The sequence below is a fragment of the Bemisia tabaci genome, chromosome 3 (assembly GCF_918797505.1).
Source record: "Bemisia tabaci chromosome 3, PGI_BMITA_v3".
NCBI lineage: Eukaryota > Metazoa > Arthropoda > Insecta > Hemiptera > Aleyrodidae > Bemisia > Bemisia tabaci.
Window position 1 is genome coordinate 56,513,410 of NC_092795.1, and position 26,077 is coordinate 56,539,486.

General features: G+C 42.6%; 1 protein-coding gene and 1 long non-coding RNA gene across 2 annotated transcripts in view; both read right to left on the reverse strand.

The window, feature by feature from the left end:
- The window catches only part of PDZ-GEF (PDZ domain-containing guanine nucleotide exchange factor), a 227,190-nt gene that overhangs the window by 120,689 nt on the left and 80,424 nt on the right, over nucleotides 1-26,077 (reverse strand). The gene's annotated exons all lie outside the window — the stretch shown is intronic.
- Nucleotides 1-26,077, reverse strand: part of LOC140224331 (uncharacterized) — a 67,832-nt gene that overhangs the window by 9,949 nt on the left and 31,806 nt on the right. Inside the window, exon 3 of the long non-coding RNA XR_011899633.1 lies at nucleotides 12,680-12,741. This is a non-coding gene — a long non-coding RNA (uncharacterized lncRNA). The remainder of the gene's footprint in view (nucleotides 1-12,679; nucleotides 12,742-26,077) is intronic.

Below are 26,077 nucleotides of genomic sequence, written 5' to 3' on the forward strand. Positions count from 1 at the left end.
AAAATTTTCCCTTGAAATGTTCAGACCAAATTAAGAACAAAATTTTCTACAAAAATCGGGGGAAATATCAACGAATTTTCCCGAAAATTCATGATTTGCCGAAGGAGATTTGGCGATGGCTGATAGTTCATACAGCTTTCTTCCATACTGCCGTGCTAGGGAAGAACGCCGTATTAACATTCGAGAGTTGACTAATTTCCTCGGATAAAACATGTATTTTTGACGAAATTTATGTGTTGACTAATTTCCTCGGATAAAACATGTATTTTTGACGTTTATGTGTATTTTTCTTTAAAATTTTCAGATATTTTAGATTAAATTGCGAACAAAATAGTCGCAAAAATTGGAAGAAAACTCTGTACAATTTTTCCAATAAATTTGGATTTTATCAGAGGAAATTTGGCAACGTCTGGAGGTTCATACGGGGTTTTTTCTTAGCATGGCAGCATAGCACGGCAGAGTATACCTCTAGTCTGTTGGCCAAGTGAGTTTCCGCTACTTTCACAGTTGGCCCGGCAACACCGCGCGGCCAACATGCAAAATTGCCAAACGCCACTTTAAATTCGCTATATTTGCCTATAAAGCGACGGGGAAATCTATGAATATCCGGTGGAAGCGTCAACGGGGGCGGTGGGCGCGGGGGTCGAGCGGGGGCAAGTGCAAGTGTGTTGTGCGGACGGAAGAATGCAGTTGGGTCGTGCATGGCCGGCCGCGACCGCTCCGCCGAGGCCAGCGCCGCCACCCGCCACCCTCGGCCCTCGGGACTCCAGCTGGAGCACGAACCTCCCGGTCCTCCCGCCACAGGAGAGGCCAAGAAACGGGATTGTATTGGGTCCGGTCGCCGCGCCACACAAACGGCCCCGGAACGTGCCCGATAGCACCTTCTCGGATTTTCACTTTTCGACCAAAAATACTGCCGTGCTAAGGAAAAACGCCGTGTGAGCCTTCACATGGTGCCAAACTTCCTTTCATATTAACCAAATCAGGGTGTATACAAGTTAAGAAAAACACAGATTAGTCCAGATCGCTAACATCGGCGGAGGAGCGTGAGTAGTTTTGTGAGCGCCATTGGCGGGAAAATCCATGGGCATTTAAAACTAGGAACCAAAACTGAAATTTTGGCTATTTTCAGCAGATTTTCGGCGGGAGAATACTTCTTTTTCAGATTTTTGTGGGATGAAACGTTCCGAAGAATTCAAGAATTAGTTTCTCAGTAGAATTTATGTGGTTCAATATTTCCAGATTAAATAATTAAGGTGGAAATAAATAAAGAAGGAGAATTAATTAAAATACGAGTAAACAAGGCTAAAAATTATTGAAACACTAAAAGGTAAGACGTTTCGAGCTGCTTCCAGCTCATTTTCAGCTGCAAAAACACATAAAAACAAGTAAAAAATTGAGTGGCGACCTGACCTCAGCCGTTATCACGTAACCACTCATAATAACGGCTGGGGTCAGGTCGCCACTCAATTTTTTACTTGTTTTTATGTGTTTTTGCAGCTGAAAATGAGCTGGTAGCAGCTCGAAACGTCCTGCCTTTAAGTGTTTCAATAATTTTTAGCCTTGTTTACCCGTATTTTAATTAATTCTCCTTCTTTATTCGTATAATCGGGCTATGTTTTTGTGCTTTATCGGTGGAAATAAACAAATCAGAGTTCATCAGTATACTGAGTAGATAACATTATTGAAAAAATTTGCAGATTATAATATATCATATTTTTGAAGTTTAAAGCCTTAGAAACCGAAAATTAAAGCAAAATCCTGCCAAAATGAGACTTTTGGTTCCTAGTTTTGAATTCCCGCCAGGCCCCCATGAGAGCAGTTAATTGCTACCAACTGTTGTAAGAATATTGAAACAGAATACTTAGCATAACAGTACTTGATAAAATCTTATTTGATCAAAAACCATTATTATACATTACTATCTATACTTTATTAAAGCTTTATAATCAGAATCAAGAGGAAATTTCTCTCAATCCGGTCAAGTCCTTTCACTACTGGTAGTGCCATCAATTTTCTAAAGTTGCCTAACTTGAAGCAAAATTACTCACGCTTTCTAAGCATTGGCTAAATTGGATGTTAGCGATCTGGACTAATCTGTGAAGAAAAACCATAATAAACCGCATATAAGCGGGTACTCGCAAACCCTTGAATCGAAGAAAGGGTTATTTCATTTCACACGATTGTATTGATTGTATTCAGGGTGTCTATCAGTTATGAAGAACCATAATTGGGGACAATTATGGGCGTTTTTTCAAGAAAATCTGATACTTTTTCCCCGAAATAGTAAGAGAAAGGGAGCTAGTTAGAGCGTTAAAAGGCGTATTTTATACGACTAATTTTACAGACATGTTGAATCGATGGAAACATACGAAAAATCAAGCAACACTTCAGTTTTTTTAGGCCTGGTTATACCGCGCCGCCGCGGCTGGTGGGCAAATTTGAAGATGCCGGTGTTTAGGACGATTTTCGTCATTTTTTGGGGACCTGAACAAGAAAATTGGGGACTTTCGGGGATATCGGGGACACCCTTCCAAAATCGGGGATAATCAGGGACATTGGGGACTTTAGGGGACCGGTAGACACCCTGTAAATTTACTGGGGAGAAAGGGAATATTTCTTTCCGAAATTTGCACACAATTCCATACGCAATTGAATCTAAAATATCTGAAAAATTTCAAGGAGAAGTATGCAGGAGTTTCGTCAAAATTATATTATTTTTATCGAGGAAAAATTGGCAACTCTAGAACATTCATAGGCGGTTCTTCCGTTAGCACGGCATACCTCGTCCACCGCCGCCGAGGATGGCGCATCTGCATATGAAACGAAAATCGAGTCCGAATCCACGGGTACCATGTCCTGAGGGTGTCTACGGATCTCACAGGAAAACACTTCCTGCCTTCTCCACGTTACTCCAGACGAAAATTCCCGGAACGTTTTAAAAGTAGATTGTAAGTCATCCATGTTTGGCGACATCGAATAAAATAGGAGCAACTTCAATACTGCTGCGCTAAGGAAGAAAGGGGCCGTCCATAAATTACGTACCGCACTTTTTTCGGCATTTACGAGCCTCCCTACCCTTGTAATGCTTTTGTGACGTAGGTCCCTGATGATCTGACTGTCTTCATCCTCCTTGATCTGTTTTTTTCTTCAGACTATACGTTGAAATCAACCTGATCCAACCTAACATTGCCGAATTTTCAAGCCGTCCACACTCTACAGGTTTTATGAATATTCTTGGCTTATTTTCCAGGTACTTTACTGTGTGATATCACTGGTATCATTGACATCATAGTCCCTCAGTACTACTTAATCTCAGCGATATTCAACCTTCGAGTTCGTTGACGCCGTGATCGTTAAAAACCACGTTACCGATGTAATACAACTCTCGATTCGCATAAATATACGGAAGAAAGGCGGTAAACTACAGAGAAATTGGCGCGGTCGAGTTGATGACGGCGAGATCTCTCTTCGCGTATGTATAGAAGCTTATTACAATGCTTTCTAAGGAAAAACACCGTATGAACATTCGAGAGTTGCCAAATTTCCGTCGATAAGATGTTAATTTATGGGTAAATTTAGGAATATTTTGCCTGGAAATTTTCAAGAAATTTAGGTAAAATTGCGTACAAAATTAACTGAAAAATTGGAAGAAAAATATGTATAAATGTTCCCAGGAATTTGCGACCTACCAAAGTAAATTTGGCAACGCTTGACAGTTCATACGACGTTTCTCCTTAGCACGATGACTCGCGGGAGGATTCGGCGGCCGAGAATGGAGAGCGCGCGGGCCGGCGCACAGTGGATCGGGTCAATGGGAGAGGTCGGACAAAATTTAAAGACTTTAAAAGCTTATAACTCCGTTCATACAAAACTTTGAGCTTTTAAAAGTGGTTCCATTGGTTTCCTCGTGAAATTTCCTTGCAAAAGCACCCCTTGAAATCCAAAATGTGACGAAATAAACATCAAAATTCGCAGTTTTAGTCAAAAAATTTATGTCCGATCTTTCTAATTGACTCACTCTACTGTGCGGCGGAGCTTTTGCAATGACTTGTTAAAAGTTTAAAGGGACCGAGAGAGCGGGACCGTTCTGGCGCTTAATAATTCGCGGCGGAATCCGCTACCAGAACGCAATTACAAGCCCGAGATATAATTACACTTACGAGTCGGCTCCCGATATGCTAGCTCCTCCGCTTACGGCCTGCCGCTGCGACCGCTGCCCAGTTCTGCCGTGCTAAGGAAAAACGCCGTATGAACCTTCAGGCGTTGCCAAATTTTCTCTGACAAATCACTCATTTTCAGGATTTTTTTTTAAAATTTTAATCTGCCAATTTCTCAGACAATTTTGTTTGTAATTTGATCTATAGTGTCTAAAAATTTCAAGGAAAAATATCCACTATTTTCCTCAAAAATAAACATTTCATCGTATGGGAAATTTGGCAACTCTCGAATGTTCATACGGCGTTCTTCCTTGGCACGGCAGAGTTCTTGTCGCTTGGGATCAAGCCCGAGATTAACGATGCTCGACTTTGAAAACACGTAGCTTGATAGGTGAAAAACCGAGCACTCTGGATGCTGCCGCGCTAAGGAAAAACGCTGTATGAACATACGAGAGTTGCCAAATTTCCCTGGGTAAAACATGTATTTTTGACGACGTTCGAGCATATTTTTCTTGAAATTTTTGGCGTACCAGATTAAATTGCGTACAAAATTTTCTGAAAATTTTGGAAAATAATTTCACAATTTTCTCAGCAAATTCGGTTTTTAGTAAAGGAAATCTGACAGCGTCTAAAGGCCCATACGGCGTTTTTCAGACATAAGTTTGAAATCCAAAATGATACGGTTCTATGAACCGAGTCGCTTATGATTGGGTTCGGTTGGGTCAAGCAACTGAATCAACTCCACGGCAATGCGTATAGTATCACCCCAAAATTGAAGGCGCGTTCGATTGAAAACCGCGCTAATGGATGTTCACGGTGGTCTCGTTGAATATCATCTCGCGTTTCTGAAACTTCTGAAAATAGTGTTAACAGTTAGCAGCTGTTATTTCCGATTTATTTCGGAAACGAAGTACCTTCCATTCGTTTCCTCATGCAGATCGGTGATTTTAGTGATGAGTAAAAGAAAGTAGCTCTTAATTGCAAAATATAGTTAGGCATGTGGTTTGAAACTGCAGTTTGCATTGGTGAACTAAAGATTTGGTCGATATAGTACTACACCAATACTGCCGTGCTAAAGACAAAACGCCGTATTTACATTTGAGAGTTGCCAGGTTTCCTTTGATAAAATGTTTGTTTTTGAGGAAAATCATGAATATTTTTCCTCAACGTTCTCAGGAACTTTAGATTAGAACACGAACAAAATTCTCTGAAAAATTGGAAGAAAAATATTCATAAGTTTACCAGGAAATTCATGTTTTATCAAAGACGCTTTGGCAACGCCTGAAGGTTCATACGGCGTTTTTCCTTAGCATGGCCGAGTACAGGTCAATATGAAGATCGGAAATTTTTTCATAATGTAACCAGCAACATACCAAAATCGCGAAAGAAATTTCTGTCGCAATTTTGCTGAGAACCACCTCATGAAATTCCTTTCCTCTATTAGGATGATGATTTTGGAACTCCGGACACTTGATCGTGCATCGAGTGAAGGCGTGAGCTGGCAACGCCGCGCGTCTTTTCAGCGGCGGGCGGGCGGCGGCGGGAACCTCAAAAGTCGCGGAATTCACTTTTCAAATGTTCAGCGGAGCGTGTAATGGAATCGCGAAATCTAACTTATGATTTTTTATTCCTTGTTCGTTAATGACAGTCATTAAATGCCGTGTCCTCTTACCGCGCTCGCGGCCGGACTTTCGCTAACGCGAAACGAGCGTTGCGTCCGATCGGGTTTTTTTCTCTCCTTCTTGTTCTTCTTCCCTCTACCCTCCGAGCGAGCTCGCGAATAGAGCGTGAATGACGCCTTCCCCCTCCCCGGTCTTGGTTCTTTCAGTTCGATAGTTCAGGGGCCGGGGGCCCAACCAGCAAAACTCCTCGGCTGGTTCGTTTTGTCAGTATGGATTCCAGCAAGTTAGCAATGCTGTTACTACATTATAATCCACTGAATATCGATTCTTGGTGAAACAGGCTGTCTCGCCTAGAACAGTGCGTCTCGTTTTTTTTTTCATTTTGGAAAATCCTGATTTTTCCTGATTTGCGACTGATAAATCCTGATTTCATAAGTTTTCCAAATCCTGATCAAATCCTGATTTTTGGCGGAGAAAAATCAAAATTTCAATTCACTTCACGCGAGGCGAACTTCACGAAAATAGCTCGATAAAAGAATCCGATCGGACGGCAGACTTTTCTCAATGCCTGATTTTACGACCGATTTTTCCAAAAAACCTGATGAAATCGGGATTAAATCCTGATTGACCTCAAGTCCTGATAGAATCGGGAAAATCCTGATGAAAGAACCCTACCCTACCCTATAGAATCGACAGTTAAACATACATATAAGTGGAGTAAGAACGGTGTTCCCAAGTTGCAAGAACCACAACTGCTCAGAATAGATTTTGATAATGCTATCAACGACGAAATCGCTGATTGTCCTTGGGAGAGAAGAGAGAATTAGACAAAAAACATGCGAAGCGTTTTCTCCTCTTCGGTGATTGAATGAGACGCAGGGTGGCAAAAAAGCCACAACTTTTCTCTCCGAATGAAAAAAATGTTTCAAAAAAAGGAGAGGGAGGAAAGAAACTTTAGCGTAAATTAGATCTTCTTTGCGCCCTTATTTTAGCCAAAAATGCTCTCGCACTCTTTTGTTCTCGAGCTATTTCCAAGAACTTCTGAAACTTAGAGAGATATCAAGACAAAGAACTTCGTATTTAATGGCAAAGGTCAATCTATAATAAGGCAATACAATTCACATTCATTTTTTCTCTTTTTATTTCGTTATTTTTGAACGCGCTAGCGATTGTTCTCTTCCATTGGTAGCTCGAGAATAAAACAGTCGAGAGGAAAAACCGGTTCCCACGAGTCTGATATTTCGCTTACTTCTACTTGGTTCGCCCTGAAAATATTTTCATAAGAATTTCGAGCCGTCCAGTCTACTCAATTCTTCCTTTCCTTCGAACATAATTATCTATTTCAAATCCATCCAAATTCACATACGATTATAAAAATTTGGCATTCCGCAAAAATATAATCCGACACGTAAGTGACCCTCGAGTTTTCTACGTTGGAGCGAGAACTGAGATGAAAGCAAATAAAGGATCGATTTTCTACCCTCGGGCGAGACGGGCAATTTTCCCAAAACGCTCCGTGCTTTAATTAATTTTCTCTATTTTTTTTAAACGTTCCAAAATAATGACTCGCACACAGCAAGGTCAGCGGAGTAGAAAAAGCAACGCCCTGCACGGCCTCCTTGCAGTTTGTCGTGCTACGGAAAAACAGCGTATGACAATGCGGACTGTTGCCCAACTTCCATGAGTAAGATGTTTAATTTTGTGGAAAAATTATGGACATTTCTTCATATTCTTGAAGTTATAAAGTAAACTCTGAAGTAGGTAAATTAAGGATGAAATTCTCAGAAAAATCCGGCGAAAAATATTCATAATTTTTTTTTTTAAAAAAAAAAAAAAAAGTTGCGTTGCATCAGAGGAAAGGCAACATTCAAAAGTGCATATACGTTGTTTTCCCACCTCTGAATTGGAAGATATGTGGTGGGATTGTGACGCTCGGCAGTTGTTCTAATTTTCACGTCGTTGGGATAATTAACAGCGTAATTCTCTTCCCCTGCTGTTTCAATAGCCCAATCTCGACTGGAAGTCAGAAAGCAGAAAAATGGAATTGCGATATGGGAGCGGTGCCAAGTCCAGCGTTAATAGTCTCTTGGTTTTAGTCCATATTACCTCATTATTAAACCAGTTGTTTCATAAAATTGGCCAACACTCAGGGAGAGTACTTCATCATTTTCAACGAAGCCCGACTTTTTCTTCCTGTAGGTTGATTAGTGAGATGAATGGACGAAGCGATAGACAAAGAGAAAATGGACGATCCTATTCATGGAAGAAAATGGTTGCAATATTCAAAGGAAGACAGTAATGTACTAACTGACGGCAACTCACGAGAGACCCTATGGTTCTATTGAATCTATAAGAGCCACCCGTTTCAACCGATAGGATCCTCCATTTTCTCTTCGTTAATAGCTTTGTCGATCTATTTCAATAATTAGCCTCTAAAGAGAAAAATAATGTGTAAAATCTTAAAAAAATACGGTTTCCAATTGACACTTCTTATTTTTCTGTCAAACATTAGCAGAGTGCACCAAGGAGTGGATTCCTAACTTTCTTAATGTGACCACCCACGGCAATTTTAATGTCATTTTACTCCGAATAAGTACGAGTATATTCACACTGCTGTATTTCTAGCGTGCAACGGAGCCCAATATCCTGACAAGTTCCGGTTTTCCAGCGAGCTGATTGTTAAAATTGATAAACAAAGCTGTGGACAAAATCGAAATAAGGAGTATGGAGCTATTCTGTTGGTTGAAACGGATGGTTCCTAGGGACTAAGGGAGAAAATGATGGACTAACTAAAGGGTCTCTCATGGATTGCCGTTAATTAGTTAATTACCTACCTCCTTTGTCCATTGCAACCACCCGTTTCCACCAATAGCATCCTTCCATATTTGTTTTCTAATCTTTGTATGAGGCTTTGTCTACCATTTCAGCGATCAGCCCGCAGACCTGGATACACCCTGGGTGAGACTGCTCGGCGAGGGACCCCATGGAAGCGACGAGCGACAAATCAGAAATTCTCGATGGAAGTTGGATTTTTTGAGAGGCGATGATGCCTGGTCGACTGGATACAGGATACAGGGAGGGTGCTCAAGGAGGGACCGGGGACCCCACGGGATCGCTGCAGCGTGACCTCGACGCGGTGACGGCATGAGATCTGCTCGTCGAGTCATTGTCAACAAGGGAACGTTCAATTATTCCGCAGTATTTTTAGACCAACTCCGCCTCCTCCGCCTCTCCGGGGAGATGGACCGTTAGGAGGCGGAGTGCCGAGCCGAGCCGGGCGGGAGGTCTGAGGTGTTCGCTGCGCCCGCCAACGGCACACCGCCGACACCGTCGGGGTCGCATGCGAAAACCATGCTGCAACGATTCATTCCCCGCTCAAATATTGCGGTACAATTTGCCTGTTTGTCTGGTTGTTTTTTGCCTCCAGGGTTATGCTATGATGACGATAATTTAAGATAGACTTAACCGCGATGTGGCAATTTTTCGTCCGAAATTCATCACAAAATGCTAATTTGAGGGGATGGGCCCTACTGTGAGTTGCGTAATTTTCGTAGGGGAGGACACGCCTCAGAAGTGCAGAAAATTCCCGAACTCGCGATTCTAGGATCGCGGAAAACGCGAGGCATACCTGAAGACGTGAGGTAATTTTCAAAAGAGTAATTTTTTCAGTACTTTTCAAAAAAATTCAGTACCTCCTCAACGGAAAAATCAAGTTTTTCAGTACCTCCATTAGACGAAATTCGGAAAATTTCGGGGAAAAATTCTAGCTTGAATTGCGACAAAAATGACGGAGACGCAACATTTCACTTGTGGCTTGAAGATCAACTGACTGCACAATCGCGATCTTGCAGTCAAACATTAATCGAAGAATCAACGCGCAGGGGATTGCAAAACTTCCATCCTGGCTTCATTAAAAAACACGCGGGTGCCGCGGGGTGTGAAGGAAAAATTCCGGACCTTCTTGCGAAATGTTCGTACTTTTTCAGTATTTCCGGCCCAGCCCTTAACAAATCAGTACTACTACCGGACTTACCGGAAATTCCTGACTAGTAAAAGAAACCCTGATCAAATCCATTCCACAAGGCTAATATAGGTGACTAAACAATTTTTCCCGGACTCTTTCGTCATTTTCCAGTTTTCCCTGACTGTGGCAACACTGCAACTTACTTCATTCGCCGTTTGCTAATTCTGCAGAGGTGGATCAGAGAGTGGTTTTCAGATTCCTCGTGGTAAAACCAAACCACAGAGGCAGCAACACTACACTTTCCCTATCCATAGAGGCTCTCTGGATCAGCAAAATCCAATGGCCCCGACGCATTTCTTCCTCGGTTAAGCCGCGACTCCAACTTTCACCGCCGCCGCCGCCGACCGAACCGCCACCCGCGAGTGACCGGCGCCCGCGCCCGCTTCATCCACGTGGTCATCGCCACTCGCCACTCGCGGACGCCGTTTACTCTCGGTACTCCGACTCCGACGCAACGGCTACCGTAGCGCGTCGTACGCTACGGCTACGACACCGCGCCGAAAAGGGGCCTCGGAGGCGCTCGCCCGTCCGCCGCGCCGGGGAACCCGACCGCGGTTCACCCGCCGAGCACGGCTCACTGCGCCGCTGAACCTGTCCGCTGCCCGCCTACTTTCTCCGCCATGCTTCCATTTTGGTCGGCACCCTATTGCCGGCTCCGGAACGCCGTCGCGCTATTGCATGGAGATGAATCAACGGTAATCGTAACAGTGTTCTCTGATCGAGCCTCTGGTGAGAGAGTAACCAACTGACGATGCGAATATCCAAGGAATATAAGATCCGTCGCGATTGACTTAGCGAGACGATGGAAGAAAAAGTGATGAAGGAACGCTGAGAGCCTCAGTGGAGTGCGGACTGATTGTTGAATTTGATCGGCAAAGACCGCATAAGGACAGCGGGATGATTATTGAAATTGATAGACAAAGCATTAGACAAAGAAGACATAGGGGGTATGGAGCGGTCCTACTGGTTGAAATGTGTTTTTCTTATAGACTAAGGGAGAACATGCTGGACTAACTGTCGGGTTTCTCGTGGGTTGCCGTTAGTTAATGTATTACCTACTGTCTTTGTCCGTTGCAACCACCAGCTTCCACCTATAGGTTCCCTCCATATCTCTTTTGTTATCTTTGTCTATAGTTTTGTGTGTCAATTTCAATAATCGGCCCGCAGGGCTACTACAGAATATAGAAGATGAAATTCCCTGATATGTCCCTCACACGTTTGGGTGAAATTCCCTGACAATAGAGGATATGCCGGGTGATTAAAAAAACAATTCGTAATAGTTTTCAGGCAATATTTGTTGTGCGAAACGTCAAACCCATTCTAGAAAGCAAAGAAACGTGACCCAACAATTTATCCCTGAAATTCTCGTCATTTTCTCTGACATTTCGATGTTTCCCCTGACTTTTTAAAATTCCCTGGCCTTTCCCGGTGTTCCCTGACTGTGGTAACCCCGCCGCTGTGCTACAGTCATTAGAAAACAGAGGCAACTTAGTTTGGACCAGAAAAAGGCAAATTGATTTGAATAAGCAAAGTCGCATGAGAATACCCTCGACATGGAGCAGAGACCTGCTCTCTTCACGTTTCCTTCCATTTTTGGCCGATTCGAGTCTTCAATTCCTTCATTTCCCCACGTTGACACCAGTTGGCAACGTTAGTCGATCCTACTGGCGATATTGGCGCATAGACCACCGCACCGGAGCCCTTTCAATTCAACTTATCATAAATCGGAGGCCGTTCCCCTCGAAAGGTATCGCTGCGCTGCAAAAGTGCGCGGGTGAAACCGCGCGCCCGTCGAGAAACCGCTCCTTTCGGTAACCTCCGTACGGAGAGGGCGAGGTGAAAGAGCGGGGATAACATAATGATATGGACCGTGATCATCGTTGCCAGATAGGACTGATCAGCACTTCTCCTCATTTAAACCCATGGAAAAATATTCAAATTTTATCACACAACCTGGCATCCTTGACCGTGATGTGAGTGATATCAACGAGGTGCAAAAATTGAGCGAATTGGCTTCTTTTGGTTTTAGGAGAAGTGTGGGTTGGGTTATGATTTATAATCACTTTCAAGGGCTATGCAACAATAGAAGTAAACGGATAGATAAATAAATATATAGAGGACAAATCAAAGGGATTGCCAAATCTTGAAACAATGGAAAGGAGAAGTAGATTTATCACAAGGTCTCTGAGGAGCGTGTTTCTCATCGTGATAAATTTAACTGTTTTTAATGGAAGAGTCCTTTATACGCGCTCTTCCCATTTGAAAATGGCCGGTCTGTCCGGGGCGCACAGTGGATCGAGTCGATTGGAGAGGTCGGACATGAAATTTTTGACTAAAACTGCAATTGTATGTTTATTTCGCCACATTATAAACTTTGAAGGGTGGTTCTGGAAGAGAATTTCACGAGGAAACCGATGGAACCACTTCCAGAACCTTAAAGTTCTGTATACACGGAGTTATAAGCGTACTGGAAAAAAAACACATTGGATCTAGAGTCCAGACTCTTAAAAACATCAACACGAAAAAATACTCTTGATACAATCAGATTTAAGCTTAAATCAAGAGCCAAGCCTAATTTGAGCGGATTTCCTTTTGATTTAAGCTTAAATCTGATTGAATCAAGAGTCCTTATTCATGTCAATGTTTTCAAGAGTCTGGACTCTAGATCCAACGTGTTTTTTTTTTCCAGTGCGTTTTAAGTTTCCAAGTTTTGCCCGACCCCTCCCATTGACTCGATCCACTGTGCGCCCTGCGTTTAAAGCACTTCAATGATACGGTTTTAAGCCGACCGTAAAATGGGCTACCGAGTAATGGTGTTTCCAAGGGTGCGCTCTGCGCTCTCGCGTGAGCACGATTAAATCAATTCAACTTACAAAAAACCGCATGTTATCACTTCGGTCCCCTGAATAATTCGGTGGTGGAGTAAATTACGAACCTGCAACACAAAAATAAACATTTTGTTAGTCACGAGAAACAGGCGAAAAAAATGCAACCTGACTGAAAACCTGAGAGAAAAATCTGAAAAAATTATCTGCGTATTCCAAGCTGTAACCCACAGTGACATGTACATCTTACGGTGCTAAATAGTTAGATCTTGAATATAGTGTTTCAAGGTGTTGTGCCCCTGCACATACTGATGTCACGGTTTAACGAAGTGCAATCGATCGAAACATTTCTCAATTGTGCATACTGAAGAGAAAAAAATCTGAAAAAACTACTTTTCAACCCCCTAAAACTCGAAAAAATTGAAAGAATAAAGTCAGAAAGGGGATAGTTGCACTTAGTTCCGTTTGGCAGAATACGTCCGATAGTAAAACGTTTTCTACGGGTCATCCACTACGGGGGCGGGGGATTCGTGGAAGTACTCCACTTCGGTGTTCATTTAGCTCACACTTCCTGTGAACAGAGTATACGCGCTATCGAATATCAATCTCCAAAGTATGATGTCATATCAGGCGGGTGTCGGTAGCAACGACTTGTGTCAAAACCAAATACATGACCTACATGGACTGAATTTCATGTGATATAAGACACCATTGTGTCGTTCTCGGTCCATCTCGCTTTTCCTCCCTAAATGTGTATGAAATAATCGACAATTGGACTATATTTTGCAATTTGGAACTATAAATTGTAGCCCGGTTTAAAAACAAAGTATGTGCCATTAGTTTCCCTATGCACATAAGTGTTTTTTCAGAAGAGTCAGAATTTATAGTTCCAAATTGCAAAATGCAGTCCAATTAGGAAAGGAGACCGCTCCACCCGGGATGGGTCGTTCATAATGAATTCAAACGGAGGCAGCTTACTTTATTCTTTCAATTTTTTTCCAGTTTTAGGGGGTCGAAAAGTAGTTTAGTCTGATTTTTTCTTTTCATTAAGCACACTTGAGAAACGTTTTGATCAATTGCACCTCGCTAAACCTTGACATACGTATATGTACAGGGGCACAACACCTTGAAACACTATCTTCAAGATCGTAAATTGAATCATTAGTGCCAGAGGCCCTCAAAGAGCCTGGTGCGTTCAAGATATTTCCAAAAGCTAGGCGTAGGACCTCGACAAACGGATTAATCTCTACACATTTTTAAGAGGCGAATTCATGTATTCGTGGCTTGCATAACTTGGGAATTGAAGGGACAACTTGGATTTAGACGTATTTCTGCCAAACGGAAATATGCGTGCATTATGACGTGAGCCCTATTATGCATATACCCTTATGGGACGAGTTGCCACAGAATTTGGAAAATGAAATTCCCTGTCATTTCCCTGATTTTCCTGACACATTTTGGTGAAATTTCCTGACAATTGAAGATATGTCAAATGATTAAGAAGACATAATTGAATCTCTGGTTTTCAGGCAAAAGTAGTTCGAAACCTCAAACCCATTTTAGAAAGCAAATAAGGTAAAATTTAACAAATTTTCCCAGACATTTTCGACATTTTCGTCATTACCCCTGACATTTCTCGTTTTCCTCTGACTTTTTAAAATTCTTTGACATTTCCCGGTTTTCTCTCACTGTGGCAACCCTGTATGGGTCTCAGGGCTCATGTCTTAAAGCACATATTTCCATTTGGCAGAAATACGTCCATTTCTTACTAAATGAAGGCATGCTCTCGGATTGGAGAGGACAAATGCATGAATAGGAATGCCCTCGCGATTTCATCATGGAAATCCGTCGGGAGTGCCTTCGCGACAGCCAACGTTAACAGAATTAACTCGGAGCCGTTTCGGCGAATCCGAGTTTTGAGTAATTTCATGATGACGTAACTCGACGTCACCCACGTTCAATCTAGTTTGAGGAGATCCTTAGGGGTTTTCGAGCCTCAGATCCCGCGTTAAGGCAGGGATAAACCGCAACAAACGCCCCACCTTCTTCGCTTCCTGGAAGACGAAGGGACATTCGGGGACGATCGCTGCCGTGCTAAGGAAGAACGCCGTATGAAAATTCGAGAGTTGCCAAATTTCCCTTGATAAAACATGCATTTTTGACAACATTCATGCACATTTTCCATTAAATTTTCAGGTATTTTAGATTAAATTGCGTACCAAATTGTCTGAAAGTTTCGGAAAAAAATACACGCAATTTTCCCAGTAATTTCGATTTTTATCGGAGGAAACTTGGCAATGTCTGAAGGCTCATACGGCGTTTTTCCTTAGCACGGCAGATCAGCCCGCGCATTAAACAAATACGACTGAAATTAAGGCTCGATTTCAGCCGACATCGGGGGGCTTTAATCAATCCGACGAACGGAAACTCGACCGTTACAGCGGCGCGCGTTATCATTACTGTTGTCATTATCATTAGAGACCGATTTCCAACTCATTCAGCGAAAGCGCGGCGGACTGCCCTGTTGCCACGTGGGGACCATCGTCGAAAAGGCGATTCGCCTTGGATAACCGTCGGTTTTCTGCTGCGATTCGGCAACGCAAGCGGGAGAAGTTTCAAGCGGTGCTTTTTAAATGAGCTTAGTTTACGAACCCGAGCTTCGATTCGAATTCGCTAACTTACACTCCGGATTGAATTTAAAATTCAGCGACATTTCAGCACTCATGACGCGATTTACAACTCGAGCTTTTACCTCCGGATGCTGGGAACTTATATTTGGAATTTCACGAAAGTCAAATCGCGATCATTACCGAGGGACGGCCGTACGGGGTGAGCCAGGGTATCTGTTCAGCGCTTCATGATGAATGGGAGATTCTACAGAGTGGCCATAGAAATTTATAATTGGGATCTGTGTCTTTTCCAGGTTTCGTTCCACCAATTTCAGCATATTATACTAGACTGTGAGTCTGTGAACTTTTTTCCTTGGAATTCTCGGTTTTCGGGAACCAGTTTTTCCTCTGACGAAAGGACTACATTTTACAATACTACTTTGAATAGGTAAGCCAAAAATAGAAGTTCCGTATTGCAAAATGAAGTCAACTAACCATCTTCACAGGTTTTCCGTAACTGTGACCGTCCTAATTTAGGGTGCTTTAAAAAAGGGGATTTAAAGAAAAGAAAAAAAGAAGAAGAAAAAGGAGTCCGGTAATATTAGGGGGCATCTGTGCAAAGGAATCTGAATGAAGTTTCAATACGAATAAAATTCTTCCTGGAATACATTTTGTAATACAGAACTACTATTTTTGGCACATTTTTAAAAAGACGTACGCGCCATTAGTTTCCCTATGCAGATAGGTGGAGTTAAACGGGCGAGAAATAATAGTTCCTTATTGCAAAATGCAGTCTTAATGACCCTAACAGCTCTCGTGTTTACAATGATAATGCACATCTAAAGAGGCTATCATGGCAAACAACCTTGCTAACATCAGTAACTTTCACACTTCATCTTGATAGTCTTGGCCCATGTACGCTACCACTCCTAAACAACTTACTTTTACGAGCGCAAGGAAGTTGCGGATCCGCTCGAAGAGGGAAGAGGATAAAAAAAAGTTGGAAGTTCCTCTGCTTTCGCGGAAGACGCTAATGGCGAGGGGGGTGGCAGGGGGGCTGCATAGCAGCAAGGGGGCAAAACGATGAGGAAGGATACTCTTCCGAGCTCAAATGACGTAATCAATTTACGTTACGGAGTTTTCAACGGCTCGTAGAAACTTCGGCGCCCTGCAGGACTTCATTAGCCGAAGTTAGCACGGTGAACTTACTCAATAGCGTGGCGTGCTTCGCGATACATCGATTGATGCAATTTAAACCTACGGAAAACGATCGATAAGCAGGGTGCTTGCAACGAACCCCTTAATAATCGATTCTTTATCATAGCTTCAAATGGGTAAACATCGATAATTGATCATTCTGGTATCGATTTATTTGCATTACTGCCCTTTGAAAACGAGAACCGCGTAACTTGAACAAGAGATCGTGCGTGTATCCGCGGTTTTACGCGGTGGCTCGCGAGACGGACCCCCGCGCAAAATCTGGCAGCGCTGTTAATTATCTTTATTATCGTGCCTTCCGGGGTGCATAACGCTCCTCTTTGAAGGGGCGCCGAGGGAAGAAGGAAACTTTTTTCTACCCGAGTACCTGAGCGGAATTAGGATTGAAGTGACAAAAAACCCGCCACCGCCGGGGCAGGGCACTCGGGAGACTCGACGTGGCGATACGAGAAAGTTCATGAAGATGCCAAGATGCCTGACTCTCGCTGTCGAAGGCCGCCCGCATTTTAGAAATAATAACGATTCAATCATTCGTCGCCTTTAATAATACGGGGACGGGTTTGTAGGCGTGGAACCGCGCTCCGGGAGAAACAAGCCGAAGTGGCAAGGTATGTATTTCTTTCATACCAATTACTCCTCTGATACAAGCCATCCAAAGCTAAAACGCGGTAACTCTATCCTTTCTTCAATTTTTTTCTGACGATATTTTTTATAGGAAAAAAACGACGTGCATTTATCCTTCCAGATTTTTTGGATGGTTGTGGCGAACTACTGAGAGCTCAAAAATAAGTATGGAGGAGGAGCACGAAATCTTGGGTCGGGAAACGGCGTTTTTGCCGTAGACGTCAGCATATCAACATTTTCGGATTTTCTTCTTTTGATTTTGATATATTATGGACTCATCCGGCTGAAAAAAATATCTCACGACGATGGGTTAGCAGGGTGTTTAGTTGTTCTTCATTTCGGGAAATCCTGAAGAGATCCTGATTTTTTACTGCTAAATCCTAATTTCATAATTTTTCCATATCCTGATCAAATCCTGATTTTTTGCGAAAAAAAATTAAAATTTCTGCATAAGCGTATGCGAAAGCAGGACTCTAAAATTAAGTTATAAAGATTAAAAACAAGTGCGAATCAATGAAAATGTAAAAACACGCTGATGAACCAGATCGAACCGATCGGACGGCCGACTTTTCTCAAATCCTGATTTTATGGCCGATTTTTCCTCAAATCTAGATGAAATCAGGATTAAATCCTGATGCTAGACACCCTGGTTAGTAGCGACTTAAAATTCTGAATATCCAATCCATTTTTCAATTTTTTGGGTAGTATCCTGATTTTTACCTGGTAGACAAGGGTCTCCGCGCTTCCTTGTCATGGGGGTTGATCAAGGCTATCTACTTGATACCGAGGATTTTCATTCTCGATGCCAAGTTTTTGATGCACCGATGTAGTGCTTCAAATGTAACATATCGCGAGATATTCCACCATCATTGGTGAAGTTCAAATTGAACAAGGTCACACTCGCGTCCACAGAATTTTTTTTCCAGGCTAGATCTCTTTATCAACCTCTATAAATATTCCACCGAGTACTGAGTGAGAGTAAAATAGTTGGCAATTCAACTTATAAAAAAAAAACTGGAGAAAAAACGTGAACAAAAAAACAGAGCGATAAACCAAAACAACATCTTGCAGCGTGTGGACGAGATCTCTCGAAAGGTGAACATTTTGTTACGCAAGAAAGTGGCCGTACAGATAAAATTCATTCCCTGCTAAAAAAAAGTGCTCGGCTCTGATGAGCGTAAAAAAATTAGTATCCAAATAAAAAATACGATTAAACGTAGTTCATAAAACATGGACTAGAAGACCTGTCCGAATTTACATTCTAAGGACTTGGCTTCGTCGCCTTCAGCTGTCAAAGCCCAATTCGACAGATTTATTGACGGTAAATTATTATCGAGACCACGCACTACGAAGTCGTGTTTTGGACGGCGGGAGAAAGTTCACAACCCGAATAATCCTCCACGATGTGTCTACGTTTGCGAATCAAATAAATAACGATAAACTATGATCCGTTGATGAATTTTTATCCTAGCTTCTCGGGCTTAATGCCATAAAAATCGGACAACATACATTGATCAAACTTTGAGACTCAGCTTTCACTGAAATGGCAAGACAAAGGTGGAGAGAGAAAGAAGACGAGAGAAAAAAAAACATCATTTATCTGATTTTTGATCCAATCAGGATGACAAGTTTTCTCGGATCTTGAAATTGTTTGACTTCTTTCTCACTTTATACAAGGATTGTGGGGAGGAAAATTAAAATGAAAATCCTCTTAACACAAGAATTTTACGTATAAAAATGAGTTTTCACTATATATGTCTAGTGGAGAATTTGAGCTCTGTCAAGTCAAAGTATCAAGACAACGCGCAAGTGCGATCGGAGCTTTTAAGTTTTAAATTAACCGAAAAATTCAAGGTTTGCCGAGAAAATGTTTCTATTTTTTACAGTTTAGTAGGATTTGCTGACTTTTCCAGGTTTTTATATACCTCAAAAACTAGTCACCCTGCTATCTTCTTACGGTAGAGGAAGTGGGAGTCGCAGTAACCACCCTTACTTAATAGAAATATGAAACCCTTGAGCCACGAACGAGACAGAATGCTACCACGTTCCGGAAGATGGCCGTATGGTGTATGTGCGCATTTTAATGTTTACTGACTTTCATCGATGAAGTATAAATTTTAGAGAAACATGTTCAAGTATTTCCTTCCCACTTCGAAAACCTTCTATTAAATCGAACTTAAGATTCTCCAAAAATGTCAACGAAAAAAATTACAGCTCTTCGAGAGAACGTGTATACTTATCGGACAGTGTCGACTGTCGAGGCATTACTGATCGCTTCTCGATATTCATTTGGAGCTGTGGTAAAGAATCGATTATTTCGCAGTGATTGCTGATGATGATCCTCTGGATTGAAAGCTTAGCACAAGAATGTAACTCAATGTAAATCAAATATATCAAGGCTACGTTAACTATTTAATTAAATTATTGTTATTATTGAAGTGTTCGTTGAAAACACCCTGTTCATCGATCCTTTCCCATAGGTTTAAATGGCAAGTCAATCGATGTATCGCAAAGCACGCCACGCCACTGTTATCGGAGAAAATTTGGCAAAGTTTTTTAAGGTCCATGGCGTTTTTCCTCATAGCAGCGGAGGTAGCAACCGCGCTGAACGCTGATCAAATAAATCGTGATTGTGGAAGGCGGGTCGGAGCGGAACTCAAAGGCGTTCTTTCCGAGCTTGACTCCTCTCCTTAAGGTAAAAGTATTTTATCGTCCCATCATATCGCGTGGGTCCCGAATGCTCCGCGTTCTCCATATCGAATTACCGGCCGGACCGCTATCGTTGACCAATAAAATCTTAACTTTATTTTAATTTACGCTAGGCGTGAAATTCTGGACGAAAATTAAGAATTAACACGAGTCATAGATAAACTAGTGTGCCCTTATAGAATGAGGCGAGAAATACCTCCGGGCAGTTTCAAATTTGTAGCAGTCTTCGGTAAAAAGGCCAGTCCAATGTGGTCTTCAATACGGCTAAAATTGTGCGATTTCTAAAATGTTAATCCCGGAAAAAGAAATAATTTTTGTTATTGATTGAACTTAATTATGTGCAGTATGAGCTGACGGGTGGGGCAGGTCCTAACTATATACAAAATTTACAGGCACTATACATTGTGATTAGTTTATATTATTAGACTAATTTTATACGGCTAAATCATTTTTACGTGAAAATGGGGAAAATATTAGGGCTTATTTTCAGAAAAATTCTAAAGAGCTTTGGGATAAATAGTCTATGAGTTTCACAATCCCAGCAGCATTGCATTCATTGCAAGGCCTTTAGGCACTTTCACCGAGGATTTTCTCATTTAATCCGACGCTGTGAACGTCATAAAGTATCTGAAGTAAAGAAAAACGTCTAACTTTCAGCGATTCTTCTGGATTAAATGAATTTTTAAAAATTAAATTAATTTTTCTATTCTTGTCTCTCTCTTTTCCTTCCACTTCTTTCACTTTTACAGCGTTTATATTTGTCTGCTTATGCGGTAAAATCGTTAACAGGACGGTCCAATATTCATATACATATACATAGTTTCTTTGTATTTAAGAGTCACAGAGGAGAAAATCTCCCCCTTTACCTAAGGCAACCAAGGGCGTATAGTTCCTAAATGCGGCTGTATTTCGCGTAATGTATAGTATACACCTGTATTTAATTTGAGAGGGATTGGGCTCCCTTAAGGTGTTAGCCCGCCCGCGTTGTGAGACAAAACGTAATTTCATTCACGATAGAACGTAACTAAATTTCAACGTTGCCAAATTTCGCCTCGCTAGTTGCATCTTTACCAAGATACTCGTTGGCATTTTTAATTGAAAATTTAACTGATTGCCCTCATGGTCTCACGCAAAAATTCAAGAAAAATTTGGACGAGAATTGTACAGGTACATTCTAGTAATATGCTTCATTGCTTAAGTCAATTTGGCAACCTTGGAATGGAGTTACGTTTTTTCGTCCAAGAAACGACGAAATATTCACGCCACGGGCTAGGATTCGAAAAAGGTAGGCGAGGAGGGAAAAAAATCGACATGACACCACTGGGCGGGTCTAAGCGAGTACAAATAATCGTATAAAATGCATGCACATAAAATGGGAGTGTAAAGGTAAAGATATAAAACAGAGAGCTGGAAAGGTAAAACGGGTGAGCGGGTCTCAACGGTCTGAATTGAAAATGAAGCTGTCGGCAAGGAATCAAGGATGAGTCCTAATCGATCTCGATATCCCTCATGCACGCTGTTGCCGAAATGGCGTTTTAACTATTGTAACATGAATTGGTGAGACTTGATGTAGCAAAAAGTACAGAAGGAATTGCTGACTTAATTCTGTGACTCCTCTCGATGTTTCAAGTCAGGATTTTGGATGTAGATCCTCTTATCAACGTGTCTCGATCTGTAGAGAATCTGCACGAATATAATTCATCCTTTCGTATGAAAGTGCTCAATGAGCTGAGTTCGCAGTATTTTTCATATTTTTTTCTGATATGAGACTATTACAAGAACCTGCTTTTTCAAGATTTCAAGAGGATGTAAAAAAATCTTCGTTTCCGTAAACCCCTAATTTTTGAACCTATTGAATATTGATCGTATCACTCATTTTACCGAAAACAAGTATTTCATTACTAACAAGCGTTCCTCAGAACAGACATTGGTTTGACTGGCTTGCTATTCGTGAAACGAACAGCTACACTACCTACATCTGGGATGCCACAACAATTTAAAATAGAAATTTCAAAATTTTTCCTAACAAATTTTGGTGAAATCCCCCGACTTTATGAACAAATTGGGCCGCGGAATGCGACACGATAACAATTCCACAACCGCAATTTTTCTCTGAACCTGACTACCGGGCAATTTCACTCATTGTTCCTGATGTTTTGGGGTTTCCTTGAGCCATATTATCTCCTGACTTTTCCCAGTTTACCATGACCTAATTTCCTCCCAGACTTTTACCATTTTGCCCTGACTGTGGTTACGCCGCACAGAGAATAGAAAAAACCATTTAATGAAATTAATACTTAGGCATAAAAAAAGGAAAAAAGAAAGAAAAAAAAAAGTACAGTTCAAGTAAGTAAGTAGAGCGGACGTGGCTACCGCGATGAAATAAATATTTTAATGAATAAATGAAAAATTTTTGTACCTAACTGGACGTATTTCTATCAAACGGAACTATGTGCATTATGACGTGAGCCCTGTTACGCACATATTCTTATGGGTCTCGGGGCTCATGTCTTAATGCACATAGTTCCGTTTGATATAAATACATCCAATTGAAAGTTTTATTTGACATATTATATGAAATATTTTAATAAAATAAATCTTTCGGTATAAAATAAAATACAGTTGAAGTAAGTAAGTAGAGCGGACGTGGGTACCGCGATTCGACCCGACAACGCCGACCCACAAAATGCACAATCGCAAGGAGCAGTGGAGCACCACCGATAGCAGAGCTACATCCACGCTACGACGCTACGTGTGCGGTCTCGGGTCTCTGGGTGCCGCGTCGGGACCCCCGGTTCCCCCGGAGCTGGAGCCCGTTCCCTGTTTGATTTTCGAGAGCACGCCCCCCCCCCCCCCCCCAACAACCGGGCCGACGCACACGACGTAATCCGTGCTCTCTGTGCGCGCGGCACGCAATCGGTGCAGGTGAACTGAGGCGCCCGCGAGTCGACTCGAAGAGGTGATAAACTCGGGGGAAGGCGTTCTCGCGAGATTCGACGAGGATGCTGACTCAGGTGCGAGAATAAATCATTTTTGATAAAAAAAAAATAAACGAGGATGCTGCATGAGCTCTGCATTCCCTGGATGACTTGTGTATGAATGCAGCGTGATAAAATTAACGCAAGCTCGTTTACCTCCATGTTGAGAAAAAATGCACCTGCGACCAGGACCACCCCCCAAATCAGGACATCTTAGGGTTAAAATACACAGAGTGATACAGAAGTACCGCACCGTTCCGGCTCAGAGGCCGAAAGTTCCGGGTGGTGCTGGAACCGTCGTTTCGATTGCTCCGGCCGGGTGCTACGCCAGGAACTTTTGGCCTCTGAGCCCGGAACGCGGACGGTATGTCTACATACCCCGTAAGCACGGCTTCCACGGCCGGAGTTTCTTTTTTTTTCAGTGCACAACGCAACCGCCACGGCTTGAGCCATGAGTTCTCAAGACCGAACGAGCGGTTCCCACCTCCAAAACTTAGTCCGCGCTGCCCACCACCAAAAACGACAAAGCCGAGGAGCCGACACCCAATCAGGCAGAAAAACAACTCAGCTAAACTCGACATGATCCCTAGTTTAGACTCCTTCTTCACCACCTCGGAACTAACACCCAAACACAAGCTCGTGTCGAATCCCGATCAGTGGCATGGCGTGAATTGCGATATATCGATTGTTACGCCATTTAAACCTATGGTAAAGAATCGATTATTAAGGTGTTCGCTGCGAACACCCTGTCAATCGATCCTTTTCCATGGGTTTAAATGGCATAACAATCGATACATCGCAAAGCACGCCACGCCACTGATCCCGACCGGCGTGACAATCGTGAGAGCGGGACTCGGAGGCGCTCCATTTGTCGCTTGGGAAATTTCTGAGCCGGCCGACACGACTGACCGCTCCGAAAAGACCCATCGATTATCCTCGCCGGCCGAGGCTCACCCACGATCCCCCCCCCCCCCCCCCCCCGACCCGATCCGTCATCTCAAAGCTCCGACGAAAACGTCTTGATGGGCCTCGGATTAGGGCTAATGAAAGGGGGGTTGTCGAACTCCTGCTTCGATGGGAAACGGACATCAATTGGACGGATTTCTGCCCGACGGAACTATGTGCATTATGACGTGAGCCCTGTTTCGAATAGATTCTTATGGGTCTTAGGGCTCACGTCTTGATGCACATAGTTCCGTACGGCAGAAATACGTCCAATTAGGCCGGGATTTATGATCCACAGTTGTGACGTCACGGATGAGCCATGGCGTCCGTCCGCCCTGAGAAAAAGCCCACGATTGGCTTCGAAAAATTAGGATGATGGCACTTTCCTCTGCCCGCAAGGAAACATCGAAATAAGGTGTTTTACCATCTGGGATATCAATAATATGTCCTGTCAAACCAGGAATTTGTTTATGGCTCAAGCATCCAGTCAATAACCCTATCTTACATTGAAATGGTTCCTGCTTTTGGACGGGAAAATGTTCCAAACGTGTTGTTAAGAGCTCTTCTTCATGGTTTTCAGAGGTTTTTACACCGAGTAAGTTAACATTATGCTCAGATTAGAGAATAGCCTGTGTCACACTGTCAAAGCTAACCATCAAAATATCAAGATCAAGCGTTTTGATTGGCTTATTCGATGACTTGGACCAATCACAGCACTTGATCGTGACATTTTGACAGAGTATTTTGATAGTGCGACGCAGGCTTATCTATATTTGGAGAGTACGGACAAGTCGAGAAATGGAGTTTTTGATGTCTTTTAATCTTTTAGTCAATTTTTTCTTTCAAATGCAGAATTCCTGGAAGCTCTTCATCGAGAACATACAAAACGTGGTAGATTTTTAAAATTCGGGATTCCGGATTTTTTCGAGCCTGGCGATCGATGAAATACCCGATTTGACCATGAAACAAATCGACAGCTAAAAGCGTCGGCCCGGCGATACAGTCACGACTTGGAAACCACGTGACCTGACCAGACAAAGACGCCACCCCATCTCATGACAGCCTCGTCTCCCCTCGACGAGGACATTTCAATAATCGGCTCGGAGGAGGCCATGACGTCACTCTACTAGACCCTGGCCATTCCTCCGGTTCGGGGAGTAGAGCTGGCAGCGGGCGATGGAGGCCTCAACTTGACTTCCGAAGACCCGATGCCTCGAGGCAATTACACGTAATGACGCCAGTGCTCCGCTCATTACATTACCCTCTTATTCCGCGCCGCCGCGCATCCATGCCGGATTGCGCAGCCGAAATAAGGCCGAGATCCCGCTCTAGCAACGATGGTACCCAGCCAAAAGGACAAACACCAAGTGGGACCGAAACCTTCCATTACTTAGAAATATAGAACCTTTAAGCCAGGAACGAGACAGTATGCAGTATGCTACCATGATGCAGAAGAACGTCGTTTATGCCCATTTCAATGTTTCCTAGACTGGAAAAAAGGCTTTAATGGATTCAGAGTCCAGATTCTTAAACAATTTCACGAGAAAAAATACTATTGATCCAATGTGATTTTTGCTTGAATCAAAAGGAAATACGCTTGAACTAACAATCAGGGGTTTGACTCTGGATTCAAGCAAAAATCCAATTGAATCAAGAGTTTTTTGTCTTGTGGAATGTTTTAAGATTCGTGACTGTGGATCCAAGAGAATTTTAAGCGTTAACGGAAAAGTTCACTAGAACATTCTCACTGCAAAAAGTGAGTGATTACCTTTTATGAGTGCAAGCACGTGTGAGTAAATTTCTCAGTCCAGTTACTCATGAGAATAGATCGTAGCGGGAAAAGTTCCCACTTGAATAACTGAGATTGCTAGGTCCAACAAATAGACGCAACAGGTACAGGTACAGGTGAGGGTGCGGTAAATTAATTACACCCAAAATTCTGCGTCCCAAACCTCACCTCGTTTTTTCACGGTGAAAAGCGTCAGCTGTGCAGATTCTAATTTCTACGGTCCAGTCTGACAACCATGTTTGCTCGTCCATGCAGAATAGCCAGGTTTTGCAGACAAACTCGCCTACAAGCTGAACGGAATCGAATCCATTTATAGTTCCATCAGAGTATTCATTGACTTATGATTACTTCACCGAACGATCTAAGAATCCTACGGGTGATTAGTGGCACTGCATGATGATGAAAATAATTACTTTTATGTTGACAGCAATACTGCATCGCTGAACCTGGTGGCGTTTTCATCGTTCCTAATGATGGACCGATTTCCGAGCCACTTATCTCTTCGGAAGTGCCTCGGTTTAACCATTTAGGCAGCCGTAATCTGCCATCAATTTCCCTCAAAAAATGAGGTATT